Raw genomic sequence first — 17,183 nt, forward strand, 5'->3', positions numbered from 1 at the left:
CTGTCCGAGATTTAGTTTAGCGCTGCGCCGCTGCTAATCGTTTACAGCACAGCGGATAAGGAATACTATACCGTAGTTCTGCTTTCAGTCGACAGAGTAGGTGGTGGCCGGAGACAGTGTTGCCAGCACTAAGGATTATTCCTTAGATTTAGGGATTTTGGGTACAGTATGTTAATAATACGGATTTTCTATCATTAAACAATTGAATAAAATATTATATGATAAAAGAAAGTACGGCGTCAGAGTTGGAAATGGAAATGAAGATCGTTGTTGTTTCATATCTAAAATATTATGGCAAATGTCAATAGTCATCATTTCCAAGCCAACTAAACGACTTTTTTCGATCATACAAAATATTCTGTACCTATAAGAGAATTTTTATTTTTGTTGTTATTCTATATTTAACACAAATAAATTTTGAATACATAAACGCGGATTTTTCATACAAAGATATTTTCCTCAAACGTTTTACAGATATTACGGATTTTAATATGGCAACACTGTCACATTCAGTTCCACACCGTCTTCGATATGCCTCCGCTAGCCGAATTAGAGAAAATGAGTGTTTTATGCGTTGGCCGCAGAATGAGTAGAGGCTCCACCTTACAGCACCTGAGACGTAAGTGAAAATCAAATCAGCTTAGTTCGAATTTGCAAATTAGGTTTCGTATCTTCCCAATTCTTTCAATCAACGATAATACTGCATATCGGAGTTGGAAGACGGCAAGAATGTCACGTTGACAATTGAGAAATGTTAACGCGTCAACATGGTGTCAACGTTGACATCCTAAGTAGCGCCATCCATGTCAACAACTAATAATTTGATTCAAACGTTATAGCTATAGTTGAAGTAAAACGTTAATGATGAAAATTTAAAATCATAGCATAAGCATTTATTAAAAGCACGCCCAAACGAGCAGTTGCTTGTGGCAAAGGTCTGATGATGGCTGAATACAGTGGCTGTGCCAGACAGTGGCATTAAGTTTTAAATTCCATGAGTTTTAAAGAAGTGCAAATATTTTCAGGGCTGGTAGATCTCAACAAAAGAAACATATTTTCTCTTTAGTGTTTTTCAAATAAATCATAAAAGTTATTAATAAATACACTTTGAAAATGAAGAAAAAGATGATTTTTGCCTAAATTTTGAAAACCTGTGGATCTTTTTGGGTTTCCCTTGCAAATTTAATCTACTACCTATGTTGCCATATCAAGATATTATGCGTTTAACTAAATATTAAAAAGAAATCCAAATTTTTTTTTTAAAAATTCCAAATTTGAAAAATATATATATATATAGATTATAATATAGCTGTCATTTTATATGTAAATTTATATGGGAAATGTCATCGATTGTCATTTCACAGCCGTTTGTTGTCATTCTGACGCCGTTTTTATTCGATCATACGGAATTATTAAGTATCAGTTTCGGCAGAATGACATCGTTAAATGAAACTAAAAGTATCGAAATTAAATAAATCAGATTATTTAAGTGATATTTTCAAAAGTCAATAGTTCGGAAACGGTTGCTTTGAGATACATTGTGTATTTCGATTTTTGCTTATAATTGATATATGCAGTAATATACAGGAGGTTCTATTTAGAAAATGAAACTTTTATGTGCCACGTCTTTTATGACCCACCCTGTATACCTACTTAAATTTATTACTCGCTAATAGATATTTAAAAATCCTATAACTTTTGTATTTAACTTCTTGCGGTACCTACTATATTTTACCTAATAATCGACCTTTTCCATACATAAAAACAGCTAGTATATATTTCCAAGTATATCACCAATCACCATCCTAGTATAATTTATCTCTATATTATCCTTGACTTACTCTATATATTACGAGATTAACTCGATTATAGTTAGAGCCTCTTGATATTATATAATGTCTTAGAGAACTAAATCCGAGAAGATCCAGTTCGGGAAACAGAATAACGGATTAGTCTCACATTGAAGGGGAAGTAAATATTACGTTATTTTTTAACTCTATGGCGGTTTTCTTACCGTACTATGATATGCGATACCATTTAGTATCACGCAAACTATAACTAACAATGACATCATTACCAGCAATAATTGGTAATGGTATCAATCCATTGTTCAAATATGTATATTGCAGCTTATTCCCCGTTATATGGTTATAATTAAAGTATATCAGCTTTAAGAGTTTTTTTGTATTCCACAAGACTACTAACAACACATTTATATTGCGTATAGTACAGTGTTTTATTCCTATTAATTTTATATCAAAATATTCATAATAACAATTACAAATTGACAGCGATAATATACAGTTACAGGTTCTTTCCTATGTAACCTGAAAAAATGGTGTATTTCCTCATATTATCTTTTTCATTTAAAGGGGGGACCACATTGGATTTTCATTTTAAGGTAGGGACCACTTTTCTGATCTTCAAGGTCTTAAACATTAAAAAAAAAAATATTTTTTTCGCAATATGTTAAAAACCACTATATTTTTTCAATTTTGGTATGTGGTTTTCAGCTATAAAGGGAGTTTATTTTCTGTTGTCTTAGTCACACACTCCTGGATTATTTTTTTAAATTTAATAATATGTCACTACTTTTTTTCAGTAAACATGTTTTTATTGCCCAGCCTTTTCTTAACAAGAGTGATTTCATAAGTTTTTCTTTGTACATCGAACGGTTTTCGAGAAACATAAATAAATCAACTTCATTTCATATACCTCAAAATCTCTGACAACGAGCATACATGATTATTAAACGGGTTCAATTTATTTTTTTTTTCTAAAAAAAAGAAAAAGATATTTTCTCAAAAAACGCTGTGTGTCACCCTGTATATAGCGTTGTGATTCTGTCAATATAAAACAACTGTTACTATGAAACATATTAACGGACTCACAACGCTATTGCTTAGACGTCCATCGTAGGTGGAGCCAATTTGAAATGTAAAATAAAAAAGAGTAAATATAAAAGATTTGTTTAACATCAGACTGATAGCAATTACAACAAATGCAGTTTTGTCATGAATAGATAGAGATACCCCTTATTAGTAGATGTCTTATTTGTCCTGAGTTGGTGTAGCTTTTTGGCGTGACTTTTGTCTTTGGGCCTGAGGATGGAATATACCCAAGTAGCATCGATCTGACTTCGAACTAAATCTGACCTGAAGCGACGTCAGACTTTGTGCAAAATTAGGTCGGGTGCTGGTGATACGACTGGTGACGTCGCTTTCCTATTAAAAGTGACGTCGTTGGATCCGAGTCGGTAAATCCAACGATCTGTCGACGTACAAAATAACAACGTACCATTTTTATTAATTTCCCAACGTCGTTCCAACGTTGGCTTGCACGACGTACCTATACGTGAACTAGCCCGACGTCTACCCGTTGTCCGAATAGGATACGTCTCACTGATAACCCCTAAAGTAACGTCCAATTATATTTTGTTGTATTTTATGTTCATATTTTTAACCTGATTTACGTATCTCTCTTTACGTCCGTAAATACAACCCATTAAGTAGCATTTGCGGCCTAATAAACATCATGAACATAACCTAATAAAAAGTTTTTGTAAACAAACTTAATTTTTTTTATTATATCTAAAAAAACACTAAAAAGGCATTTAGATATTCTACATTTTACAGAAAGAGGTCGAGGCTTTTGCAAAATAATAATAGTAGTAGTGATGTCTTCCCTCCGCCCACGAATGCTTTTTATCCGGAAGAGATGCTGCATTACACTGGTGCATCTTAATTTCATTTTTTAGCTTAGGAAACCAGCAGACCCCATCCTCCTCCCACATGTGAGGTACTGGTTCCAATTCTTTTAAATTTTGTATATACTATCTTAAAAAAGTGGCTGCCCATTGTTTTAAAGAGAAAACAAAAACTAAAATATAGTTGCACAAATCCAGAAATCACTGATACGCAAAGTGAGGTTACGTGGAGTACGTTGGAATTATATACGTCATAATACGATTGCCGGTCGTCCGGTTTGATGACTTCGGTCGTGTGAGACGACTAATGTTGGAGACCCGGTCGGAATTGGTATATTGGTAGTTCATATTAAGTCGGACACAGAAATCCGCCATTCTTAACAGGTATCCGATTGTCAGCCATTTTAAAATCGTTTTTTGTTTTTAAAATTTATATTCACATTCCGATTTCTAGTAGAATAATATTGATAAGGTTGAATTTGGGGGGAACCACAGTACAGTTTTATGATTAAACCAGCTAGAAAATAAAAAAAAAAAATTTGCGAGTTACTTTTTTATAGATATTTTTATTTCATAAATCTACATACTTTTGAAGGCGCTCGTTGTTTTCCGGAGTATTTTAATCAGATATATAAAAAAAGTGACTTCCGTTGACAAAACTGATGTCTGGATTAATGATTCAGAATTATTATAATATGAAATTAGATAGGCACTTATAGTTCTATTCGAGGAGTGATTATGAATCCATTTGTAATTAGGTAGTTTGGTTAGGTTTTTATGTATTCTTGGTAGCGAATATGAAACCAAAACCAAACGTAAGTGCTTAGCGACGAATTTTAAGTAACTAAAATCCAACGTAATATGACGTTGGTAATTGGTAGAATTACATTCCCTATTAGGTCAGATACCGACGTCGAGGCGACCCGAATCTGTATTCCCCATTTAGGTGCAAATAAGGGTCGTCAGGTGGTCAAACCGACGTTGGTACCCGACGTCGCGTTTATTGAACGCGACGTATACCCGACGTTAGATAACGTCCAAATGCTACTTGGGTAATTAATCCCGAAACATATTGCCCCATTACTTAACAAAAATTATTTTTTGAAATAAATAATTTGAAAAGATTGTGAGGTTTGAGTCTCCTGTCCCTCACTAGATGTTTTCCATTTTACTTACCAACTGTTGATAATTTTAAGTGGAAACATCCTTTTGTTGTGCAAATTTTTTGAATAACTTTGTGATTTTAGTTGTGTAAAGAACCACGTAAAATAATTGTCGAATTGCTTCTGTTCGGTATTTTATTAGTATTTATTTAATAAATTTAATTTCGCGCATAATTTTTTTGTTTATAATAAATGTTCGCCCGCTACGAAATTGCGCCTCGTATAGTAAACTACGACTCCGACTTTGACTTCGATATAGTCCGGCACAGACTCTAACTGGTCATTTTCTGTATCGCGATATCCGAAGAAATTACCACTACCGCAAAATCTAGGGATTTTTTTTCAAAATTGCCTCTGATGGCTCATTTTTGTTCGATTTCTCCTTTTTATAAAATTTTAGTGTCTTGTGGAATAAATTAAAATAATTTTATACAAAATATTGTTTTATTCTAATCCAAAACTAAATTTTTGAAAAAAACATAAAAAATATCAACTAATTAAGTAGCAAAAACATTATTTATTGTGTCGCAAATGTTTATTTAATAAGTTGTATGTCCTCCTCTGTTATTCACAACTACCTGACATCGCCTGGGCATGCTCAAAATCAAGTTGTCGATGTCAGGTACGTATAGGAATACCAAGGGACAACAGAAGAAATCTTGTTTTAGCTCTAAAAAATGCCTGGAATGAGATACCGCAGATTCCAGGCATTTTTTAGAGCTAAAACAAGATTTCTTCTGTTGTCCCTTGGTATTCCTATACGTAAAACCCTTCGTTGCAACATATCCCACACATGATCAATGGGATTTAAATCTGGAAATTGCGGTGGCCATGGTAAAACATCGATATTGTTGTCTCCCAATAAGTCCATTGCAGTCCTAGCTGTATGAGGTCTGGCGTTGTCATGCATGTATAGGAAAATGGGACCCATAGCTGCCGCATATGGAAAGACAACAGGTCCAAGTATCTGATCAACTTATGACCTACCCGTTAAAAATTTCTCCAACAAAATGAGGTCAGTTCTGCCACCGATGCTTATTCCACCCCAGACCATTATTGTTCCTCCTCTGTAAGAGTGAACCTCCTGAACATTTTGAAAGCGAATCAAATTACCAGGCTCTCTACACACAAACTCTTCTTGAATCAGGATGTATGCCAAACCGGGACTCATCCGTGAAAAGAACTGTAACATCTCAAGAGGCGTCGACTGCGAAGGCCATTCTCATGTAAACGTCTACGCACAGTATCATCCGAAATGACAATGCCATGAACTTGTTGCACCATTATTTGTAGCTCAGGTGCCGTAATATTGGGATTTCTCCGAGCATTAAGTTGCAGAAATCGGTTTTGTACTGGGTTGGTAATACGCCCACGTCCCCTGTGCCTTTCTGCCACATCACCCTCTACTGGATATCGTGAGCGAAGACGTGATATCACGCTTTTTGAAGTACCCATTTTCCTCGCAATATCAGTTTGTCTCATCCCACAGTCCAAAAGACCAACCACTCTAATCATTTCTTCTCGAGTTAAACGCCTACGCTGCATGATACAATAATACACTGATGTTTCAAAAATAAAAAATGAGGGATTAGCTTTCAAGAATGCGTACAAAAAAGATACCATAAACTTCACTTAAAAATATTTTACTTATGTTTTGCAAAAATACAGCAAAATAGACGCACTTAGTAAAGGTAAACAAACTGAAATATCGATAAGGTGTTCTTTTTTGTATTTTAAAGAATTCATGGATTTTCGCAGCTACAAAATAAAAATATAGGCAAAAATTAAAATATCCCTAGACTCTGCGGTTGTGTTTAAAAGACTTTTATCCACGAGAAAGTGCAAGAACGTTCAAGGAGTTGACTTGGAAATAAGGTAGGCGAACATCCGCAATAATTCTTTTTTGTTTCGTAATTTTTATTAACTTTTAATTTAAATATTACTTCTCACTTTCTTAAAATAAACAAAACACCAGAACCAGCCAGAATGGATTTACAACCCACTTAAATATAAAACAACTTCAATACCAGACATATAGTGGAACACCGTACGCATGTTTCGTGGTTTTCATTTACATCGCCTCAAATACATTACGGTACGTCCAAATTTATCAATTAAATTTACTCTCTGTTATCGTTGTAATTAAAACATATTTGCTTTTGGCCGATCGCATCGATGTTCCGGTTCAATTTCCAAGCTTTATCCGAGTCAGTTATTCAACCGCACCCATAACAGTGTTGATTCGGCTAATTATAAAGGTTCAGTTGCTCTATTGATGCACTAATTCTTGTGTTTGAATATCACTCCCTGTTAGGTAGCTGCGAAACTATTCTGTCAAATTTACTCTATTACAGATGAAACACATTTCTGATTAGTTGTACTGAGCTACATCGACAGCTTAATTAGAATTTATTTGCAAAGTGTATTAAATTCTTCAAAAGGACCTTGCATATTCAAATATAATTTTAAATTGTGTATCTTAATATTCCTTAAGGTGTTTATTTTAACATTTTTCATAACTCTCAAAACGGTGAGGAAATGAGGATCTCTGTTCGACAATTTTCCAGAAATTTGTCTTTAGTCGATACGGTAAACGGAGAATTTGAGATAGTAAATTTAGTGCCGCTAGGTAACTTAGAAATGTTTAAAACTGTAATGACTATTAAGCTATCGTCGGCGTCGATGGAGAATGACCGTGCTTCCTCATTATCGGGAAACATTTTTGATCAGATGATGCAATTAATGGTCTGTATTTCTAAAAGCTTATTTTTATAATGAAAAAAAAAATTGAATTAAAGTTTGATTTTTTTATTGGTGATGCTGCGGGTCATTGGTTTGAAAAGACGTTTAAATAAAAATGAAAAAATAAAAGGAAATTTGTATTTATTATTATATCTATTATTGTATTTAGAGTTTTTGTCAGCGGATTAAGCTCAAATTAATAAAATAATATTGAAAGTTAATTATGATTTGTTTAACCGAATCGCTCATAATTACTACAATAGTTTACACAAAAGGTTTATACAAAAAGCATTTTTAGTAAAATTATTGCTTTGTGAAAAACTTTATTTTAATTATCTACATACATACACACTGCCACTACTCGCTGACGATTATTTGACACGCATCAGAAGATGGTCACGCAAGGCGTTTTCATTCATGAGCTTTTCTGTGACTGAAAAGCCCGATAAGTGATGTTATCTGTCTACCGCACTCCAGACATTCAAAAATCTCATTGCTTTGTTGCCTCTTTACTTTTTGATTGTCGCTGTTAACTGACTTAACAATTTTTCTCCATTCCGTTCTATTGTGAGCTGCTTCTTCCCACTCATTCTGCTTGTTAATACCCTTTAAGTTTTCGTGGAAAATATTCTTGTTCCGGGTGTCCCACTAAGAATAGCTCTCGGCTGTATCTCGAAAAGTATTAGCCGTAGGGAGTGCGGAAAAAAATATTTATAACTAAAGAGAGAAATTGCTGGAAATTATTTTCAAGTTTGTAGAACGACCGCTAGGTTACTGCAACAAAAAATAAGAAAATCGAGTTTTTACACAATTTTTACTATAAGTAATAGCTTCATAATCTTCAGTAAATTTTGAATATTTTTTGTTAGAGCCATTTTCCTCTATCTACCAAAATAAAGTGGTGGGAAAGATTAGATCTGTTTTTATTTAAATATTAATAACTCTGGACTGGATGATCGGAATCCAACAAGCGAGGGTTCGTTTAAAAGAGCGTTTCTTACTCTATATCATACCATATAAATAATAATAATAAGCTTTTGAACATAGACGCTAGGGGGCGTTGTCTTCAAAAAAAAAAATTGCGCGTTTTTTCAAAAAAATTAAATGCAATAGTATATTTTAGCTGATCGGAAAGAGTAGAAAAAGCTTAATAAATCAGCGAAAACCGCATCTTAATTACTTCTTTCAAACCGAAGATATAACCAAAATTATAATAAATACCAAAAAAATAAGCCCTTAATTACCTTATTTTTACAATACGGTATCAGCAGCCCTCTTGATTATGCCCATTCTAACAAAAAATAATATAAAAACAGTTAGTTTATTTTAAAATCGACGAAAAACAAAAATACCATAATACCAGGTGTATTAATATCTAATAATTAAGATATTAATAACAGCGAACAAGAAACGATGATTCAGTGAAGTCGTGGTAGGCTTTGGAAAAAAGTTGCTTTTGACGTAATAGTATAAACGTCAAATTGTTAATAGATCAACATTTTGATAGCCTTAGCAGCGTTTTTTATTGCTTTTATTATTTGAAGTAGTTGAAGTTGTTGGCATTTTGAAAAAGCAATCAAAAGATAAAAAACGCTGCTAAGACTATCAAAATGTTGATCTAATAACAATTTGACGTTTATACTATTACGTCAAAAGCAACTTTTTTCTAAAGCCTACCATGACTTCACTGAATCATTGTTTCTTGTCCACTGTTATCAATATCTTAATTATTAGATATTAATACCTCTGGTATTATGATGTTCTGGTATTTCGTCGATTTTAAAATAAACTAACTGTTTCTATCTTATTTTTTGTTAGAATGGGCATAATCAAGACGGCTACTGATACCATGTTGTAAAAATAAGGTAATTAAAGGCTTATTTTTTGGTATTTATTATAATTTTGCTAATATCTTCGGTTTGAAAGAAGATATCAAGATGCGGTTTTCGCTGACTTTTTAAGTTTTTTTTCTACTCTTTCAGGTCCGTTAAAATTACATATACTATTGCATTTAATTTTTTCGAAAAAACGCGCAATGTTTGTTAAATTGTAAGACAACGCCCCCTAGCGTCTACGTTCAAAAGCTTATTATCATTGTTTATATGGTATAATATAGAGTAAGAAACGCTCTTTTAAACGAGTCCTCGCTTGTTGGATTCCGATTATCCAGTCCAGAGTTATTAATGTTTAAATAAAAACAGATCTAACCTTCCCCTACCACTTTATTTTGGTAGATAGGGGAAAATGGCTCTAACAAAAAATATTCAAAATTTACTGAAGATTAAGAAGCTATTACTTATAGTACACCTTATTTAGGCAAAATTGTGTAAAAACTCCATTTTCTTATTTTTTGTCGTAGTTGCGCCCCCTAGCGGTCATTCTACAAACTTGAAAATAATTTCCAGCAATTTCTCATAGCCTCTTTAGTCATAATATTTTTTTCCGCAGCCCCTATGGCTAATACTTTCCGAGATACAGCCGAGAGCTATTCTTAGTGGGACACCCTGTACCTTTTAGTTGTCCACCCGGCCGCGGCCTCCTTTTACCGTCTACAAGCTCACCGTAAAGCAGAGATTTTGGTATGCGGTTTTCTTGCATTCTGTATACGTGACCAGCCCATCTTAAGCGGGACTTTTTAATCATGACTTCAATACTCTCGCAGTTAGCTTTTTCCAGGACCGATACGTTTGAGGCATGATGGAACCATTTTATTCTTAAGAGTTGTCTAAGCGGTTTAATGTGTCGGCTATGCTAATGGGTTCATGTGTCGGCGGTACGGCACGCAGGTTTCGCTTCCATATAACATGGTGGGAATTATTATTACTCGGTACGCTGCAAGTTTCGTTTATGTGCTCAAGTCATGATTGTAGAAAACGCTGTCTTTTAATTTCCAGAATGCGCTTGAGGCGCTGCTAGTCCTGTATTATCCCGCTAATCCTGTATTATCCGCTGTATCCTGTGTTACTAGTAACGATGTTACTAGTAATTCTTTATTTCTTTTTATACAGGGTAGCTTTTACGTATGGAAACCAAAGATATTTAAACTCAAGAGATACAATTGTTTACGTTTTTCCATTATCAGACATTATTTTATCCTTATTTTCCCGTCTCTCTTACCCCAAAAACGTTTGCCAGATTTACTTATATATACAATTAATATTCGACTAACACCACAATCAATTATGAAGAAATAAATAATTTCGTTATATTTCTATATTTATATCAAGTACATTAATTTACTAACGTCAACTTTTGTATTTAATACTTAATTACTTTATTATTTTTATTTTTTTAATGGAATAAAATATCAAAGTGGTCTTTCTTAAAAAAACAGCAGTTTGGCAACGTCACTCTTAGGAATTTACGACGTAGTAAAACGGAAATCGAGTCAGAATGAATATTCAAAGCAGCTGAGCAGCGCGATATTGCCATTCCGCCGATAGGTGTTTTGTGTATTTTTACTGTTTAATTGTGGTTTTTAATATTTTTGTGATATTTTGTGGACTTGTGTAAACATTATTTTGAAAATATGGTACATTCGTGTGTTGTGTGCAAGAGAGTGGAACATTTAAATCCACATTTAACTTTTCATCGGTAAGTAGGGTTATGATTCTTGTTTCTAAATACAGAGGCGGTACCTAAAATAATAAAGAGCATATTTCTAAATTTAAATATTATCTTTATTTTTTGGTTTATAATACCAATTAGTTACCAATAAGTTAACAATAATTTAATTTAAGAATAAGTTCTATAAACCGTTAGGTACCTATCTAGTCTACATACAATATAAAATGCTAATGTTTATCTGTGTCGTCTCTACTGAAGTAACGACTTGCTCTAGAAAGTTGCTTTTTTTACTAAAAGATAGCCAATTTGCTCTTCTAAAAACTGTCGTCGCCGGATTTTTTGTTTTTCATTTAATTAAAAAAAAATAAATAAAAATTATTTTTTTCTGATGTGGCGGATGCGCCAGGCTTCAACTAGTAATTTATAAAATTACGAACTTTTATTTTTGAACTTGATTTTTTTATGTTATATATTGAACGTTCTTTCTTATAAGAATAAAATCTAATCAAGGTACCTACTTCGGTTCGCCACTTTGCTTTGTAGTTATTCCGTAGATAAATAATTATTGTACAGAGTGGCCTCTTTCATATGACACCGAGGCTCCAAGGAGAAAGACTGTTTGTATTAAAATGAAATTTTGGGAGCGTATGAGGTTTTCTTTTTGAAGAAGAACATTTTTTAAAAATATTTAGAATTATACTGGGTGTCTCCAAAAAAAGTTACACATTAAACTTGTGTTTCTTGTAATGTACCCTATATGTATATTAATGGATTTTTGGATTCTAGGAAAAAAATAAAGATTAATTTTATTAGATAATCATATGACTGTAATGTATGGTTTATGACATATTTAACACTTTCTACATAAATGAAGAATAAATTTTCAATTTCAATAAAAGCTACCTAAATTGGAATTTGTCTAATATGTAGTTAAAATATAAAATATATTAAAAAACTATTGTACTTTAAGCCAAATTAAAACTCGATTCGATTAGTTATACAGAGTGAGACCAAATTAATATTAGACATTGGTAACCTTTAAAAGCAAGTATATATATATATATATATATATATATATATATATATATATATATATATATATATATATATATATATATATATATATATATATATATATATATATATATATATATATATATATATATATATATATATATATATATATATATATATATATATATATATATATATATATATATATATATATAGTGAGTCTGTAAGGCAAATTCAAATAAATATTGTTTTGTTTTTTAATTTTGTAGCTTTGAAAATATGTTCCCGTTGAAAGTATCGATTCAGTCCCTGGTACCTCTGAATCTGGAATCATGTAAGTTTTACCTTTGTTATAAAAAAAATATTATAAATTAATAAAATATTTTTAGAACCACAGTTACTGCTGAATATACCGAAAAAACCGAAAGTCAAATCCGCACTGGGGATTCGTCTTCATCTACTGAAACTGCATCGGAAGCAGTGGATACAAAATGTTGAAAATAAGAATAGGTATGTTAGTTTGTGAAAAAAACCACTGTTGTGTATGTAATGTTTTAAGTATTTATTGTTATAGGAAGAGGCGATATATTGGTGAAATGACAACCAGTGATTTTCAACTCCTGAAAAACGAAAGAAAAACGTCGATATTTTAAAGAACACGGTTTATGATCAAAGGAAGAAAATTCACAGCCTACAAATGAAAGTTCGCCATCTTAAGAACCGAGTTAATTCGTTGACAACAGTTACAAAGGATTTAAAACACAAATTATTAATTACAGAGACTGCAGAGGCATCTATTGCAGTAAGTAACAATTCCAATTTAGTAAATAAATGATTTAATAAATCACTTTATATTTTAGGCTTCATTTACTGGTCCTGCAGCAGAGATATTTGACATGATGTGATTTTAAGTGGGAAAAAATGTATAATGAGAGCTTGAAAGCTTTTGCTCTTACATTAACATTTTACTCACCAAGAGCTTACGATTTATGTGTATGACGCATACATTATTTTTTCTATAGCCATATCAAAGCTTATTCACTAGCCAGCTATTCATCTTTGCTAATTTTTTTAGTACCAGCGCTTCCCCTGCTGCGCCTCACATGTACGGGCAGCCTGAACATCAATCTAGATAGTTTCTACAAACGGAATGTAGTTCACAATCCGACTTGTTACATAACATAAGATAAGCGACTATCTAGGTAGGTGCGCATAGTTCCACGTAAATGATCCTAAGGCGACTGGCTGTCTAATAAATAAGCTATAGCCATATCCTCTATGTTATTGGCCTGTTATAAATATTTCATTAAATAGAAAAAATGTTATTGCTAATTTCTTAGTAAATAATAATTATGTAATTATCTAAAGGTATTATATAAGTGGATTATTTATATAGGATATTATGTAATCAAGCTAGATTCGAAAAGAACAACTCTTGTAACACTTAGCTTTAGGTACAGTTCGTCTGCTCGATCTGTGTCTATGAAAGGAATGCGGGCAAAAAACATTTAAATAAACAGCAATATATTTTATACGTCGACTTGACGAGTACGTCACCGCAAATCGCTCCGCCCACTCATTTTATTGGCTATTGCAAATTTGTCGAATTTTTATTGATGGGACGCCTCGTCTAATTTTTTACGAAAAACATCGAGAGAATATCGTTTCCCCTGTCACGAATACCCCGTAGCCACAGAACGGACAGACGTACTGTATGTGAAGAAATTGATTGTAAGCAACAGGTTTGAAGTTATAAAAACCAGAACGAGTTTTATTTTCCGTACTTTGTTTAATAGCATAACAATATAATTTCATCAAACTTATATATAACTTGTCTTATTAATTTATTCAAAATAGTGGCACTAATACAATCTCAAATGCCATGAATATTATAATTATTGATTGCTTTGTAGTAATTAATTTTTAAGTTTTTTACTTGTTTTCTTTAAATTAATTTTTAAATTAAAACTCAACACCCTGTATTTCAAAAACGATGGCCTTACGGACACATATTTATATAAATTTATGTATAATTTTCGGTTCTGAATACGTACTTGAAGCATTCACATTTCTTCATGAATCACCCTGTATAAAAAGAAAATATAAGTTTAGAGTCTGATCTTTATATTTAGTATTTATTCTATTTTTTTAAAGGAGTAATTCATTATTATAATTATTACTTACTAAAAGTATTAGTCATTTCATAAGACACCTAACATGTTGATTTTTTATTTAATAAAATGAAATAAAAACCTATTGATTTTTTTTAATCGTAATATTTTATAATAAAAATGTATGTAAGTTTTTGTTTATTCCAATATCTTTCATTGTTTTATTTTAGTATCCTCCCTCAATTTAATTTTTATTACAAGCCAACAAATGAGGCGTCAAGTTGCAAAACTCGCCTTATCCATTTAAAAAAAATTGGCCTAATGATATATTAATAGTGGACCCTGAAAACTACATAATCCCAAACTGCAGTAAAAGTCGCCTATTCCTATATAAAAATCACTACAAATTACGTTACTGCAGCAAAATCCGTCTTATCCCCTTATATTTGCTTTTTATGGTCATTATTGTTACAAATCCCGCATTTTTTCATAAGCTTTTTACACGGTATATTACTACTGACGTCTTCTCAAATCCTTACTTAATTTTAATAAAATAGTATATGTAATAAATCAAGTTAATAATCAAGGATGCAAATACCGTATGATCGAAAAAAATTGGCTAGGAAATGATCGATGACATTTCCCACATATACGGACAGCGTTCTTCATGTTATAGCCATTGCTAACGCCGTTTTTTTTTTTGATCATATTGTATCAACACCCGTAATATGCATCATACTGCAACAAAATCCGCCTTATCCGAATTATTGTTGTGTTTTTTCTGTTTAAAAATTAAATATTCATTTTTATTTCTCGAAAAACGAAATACAGAACACGTGGACACGTTTCCAATGGACACGTTTTTTGTAAATTAACGCTTGAAACATTTGCTAAAACAGTTTTTGCTTATTATCTCGAAACAACGTGTTTGGGGCGGGTTTTGCAACTTATCGTATTAATACACTCAAATATTCATATTTTATTTTTTTAATTTTCTTAAAATACTGTCGGTCAATCTGCACGCCACTGGAAATTAACGACCTCGACGGTCTAATCTTTGTAAACAACTACATTGTTGCCGTAGCGCCGATACCCTATTCCCTTCTTTGTTCATTCTCTTTCGCACTCGTTGATTTTCGCAAACCAATGTGTGATGAAGGTTTAGAGCGTTTTATGAATGGATCGTTGTATCTCCTGAGTTTAAATATCTTTGATGGAAACGGTCGATTTAGGTAAAACATAGGCGGTACCGCAAAAAGTTAAACACAAAAGCTATAGGATTTTTAAATTTCTATTAGAGTGTAATAAATTTTAAGTATACAGGGTCGATCATAAATTCGTGGCACATCAAAGTTTCATTTTTTTTTAATAGAACCCTCGGTATATTATTCAATTGCACATTTCAATTTTTCCTTTAATCCAAAGCAAAAATCGAAATACAATGTACCTCAAACCAACAGTTTCCGAGTTATTAATTTTCGAACATATCTCTTAAACAATTTGATTTAATTAATTTCGATTTCAGTTTCACTTAATGATGCCATTCTGCCGAAACTGTGTTACTGTTGTAATGGGGTTTTCAATGCCTATTAGCTACTAGTAAATTTAAGTATACTTAAGAAGGAACAATTGAAATATACAATAATATACAGGGGGTTCTATTTTTAAAAAATAAAACTTTGCGGTGCCAAGACTTTATGACCGACCCTGTACACTTAAATTTTTTACTCGCTAATAGATATTTAAAAATCCTTTAACTTTTGTATTTAACTATTCTCGGTACCTTCTATATTTTACCTAAAAATCGACCGTTTCTATATATCAGCGACCCTGTATAGTAAAAACAAACATTTTCTCTTAAAAAATCTCTTTCTTTTTCGATTATATTGTGAATCTGTTGTTTTAGTTTAAATAAGCTTATTTTATAATTCACTATTATCAAAATTCATCTAATAAATTGGTCAACATGCTACATTAAATACAACACAAAAAAGTTCCACTACAAATTGTGATAACTGTCGTAGAATACCTAATTCAGTTTTTTAAGCCATGAAAATTGTGACGGGTTGTATAAAATCAAAAATTTGTTTACTAAATTTATGACCATAATACCTAGCACCTGATTTTAAATTAGTAACTTACCAAGAAATTATATTTTGTAACGTTTTTAGTTCGTTACATGTTTTTTTTATATATAATATATGATGTCTGGCCTATCATCACCGGATTCCCTCTCGTTCAGGCCGGATAGTTTATTTGACGCGTAATTTTTACGTTCCCTGGTCGCCAACCCTGTGATCGTTCGACACAATCCTGTTACTATTCTGTGGAGGCGCGCGCTGTCAACTCTCCGTGCTTAACCTCAATTTGTTTTGACGCTCTGTTTTATCCCAGCTTTTAGAAATGGTGATTATTTAAATCTTGCTGTATAATCTGAATCAGCTGCCATTTCGAAGCAACAGGTAAAGATGAGTTATTTTCCTTTTTAGATTCGATATTATTAGTGAATATTTTTAGGGTAGAGTTACGGATGTCCCAACTTGTATTTGTATTTGGCTGGCACGTTGGCGTCCCTTTGCTTTTGTCCTCCAGAATGTCATTTGGAAGAAAGGACAGCTTGTTTATTATTTATTGAGCCCTCGGGAGTATTTCGAGGTAGGTTTATTTTGCTTATTAGACCTTGTTTGATTTTAAACAAGAGTTTCGTGTTCTTAGGGTCTTACGGACGGACTATTTACAAGGTACGGGCATTATCCAAGGTCCTAGTATTCCCTTGTGCCACTGTCTTATGGACGGATGTCCCATGGACAAGTGTCCCCTGTAGGATTGATTTGTCTTCACATAGAGTGCCCCAGCGTGGGTGTGGCTTGAGCCCCGTGC

This window comes from Sitophilus oryzae, unplaced genomic scaffold (genome assembly GCF_002938485.1).
Source record: "Sitophilus oryzae breed Bouriz unplaced genomic scaffold, Soryzae_2.0 scaffold_1177_pilon_pilon, whole genome shotgun sequence".
Classification (NCBI taxonomy): Eukaryota; Metazoa; Arthropoda; class Insecta; order Coleoptera; family Curculionidae; genus Sitophilus; species Sitophilus oryzae.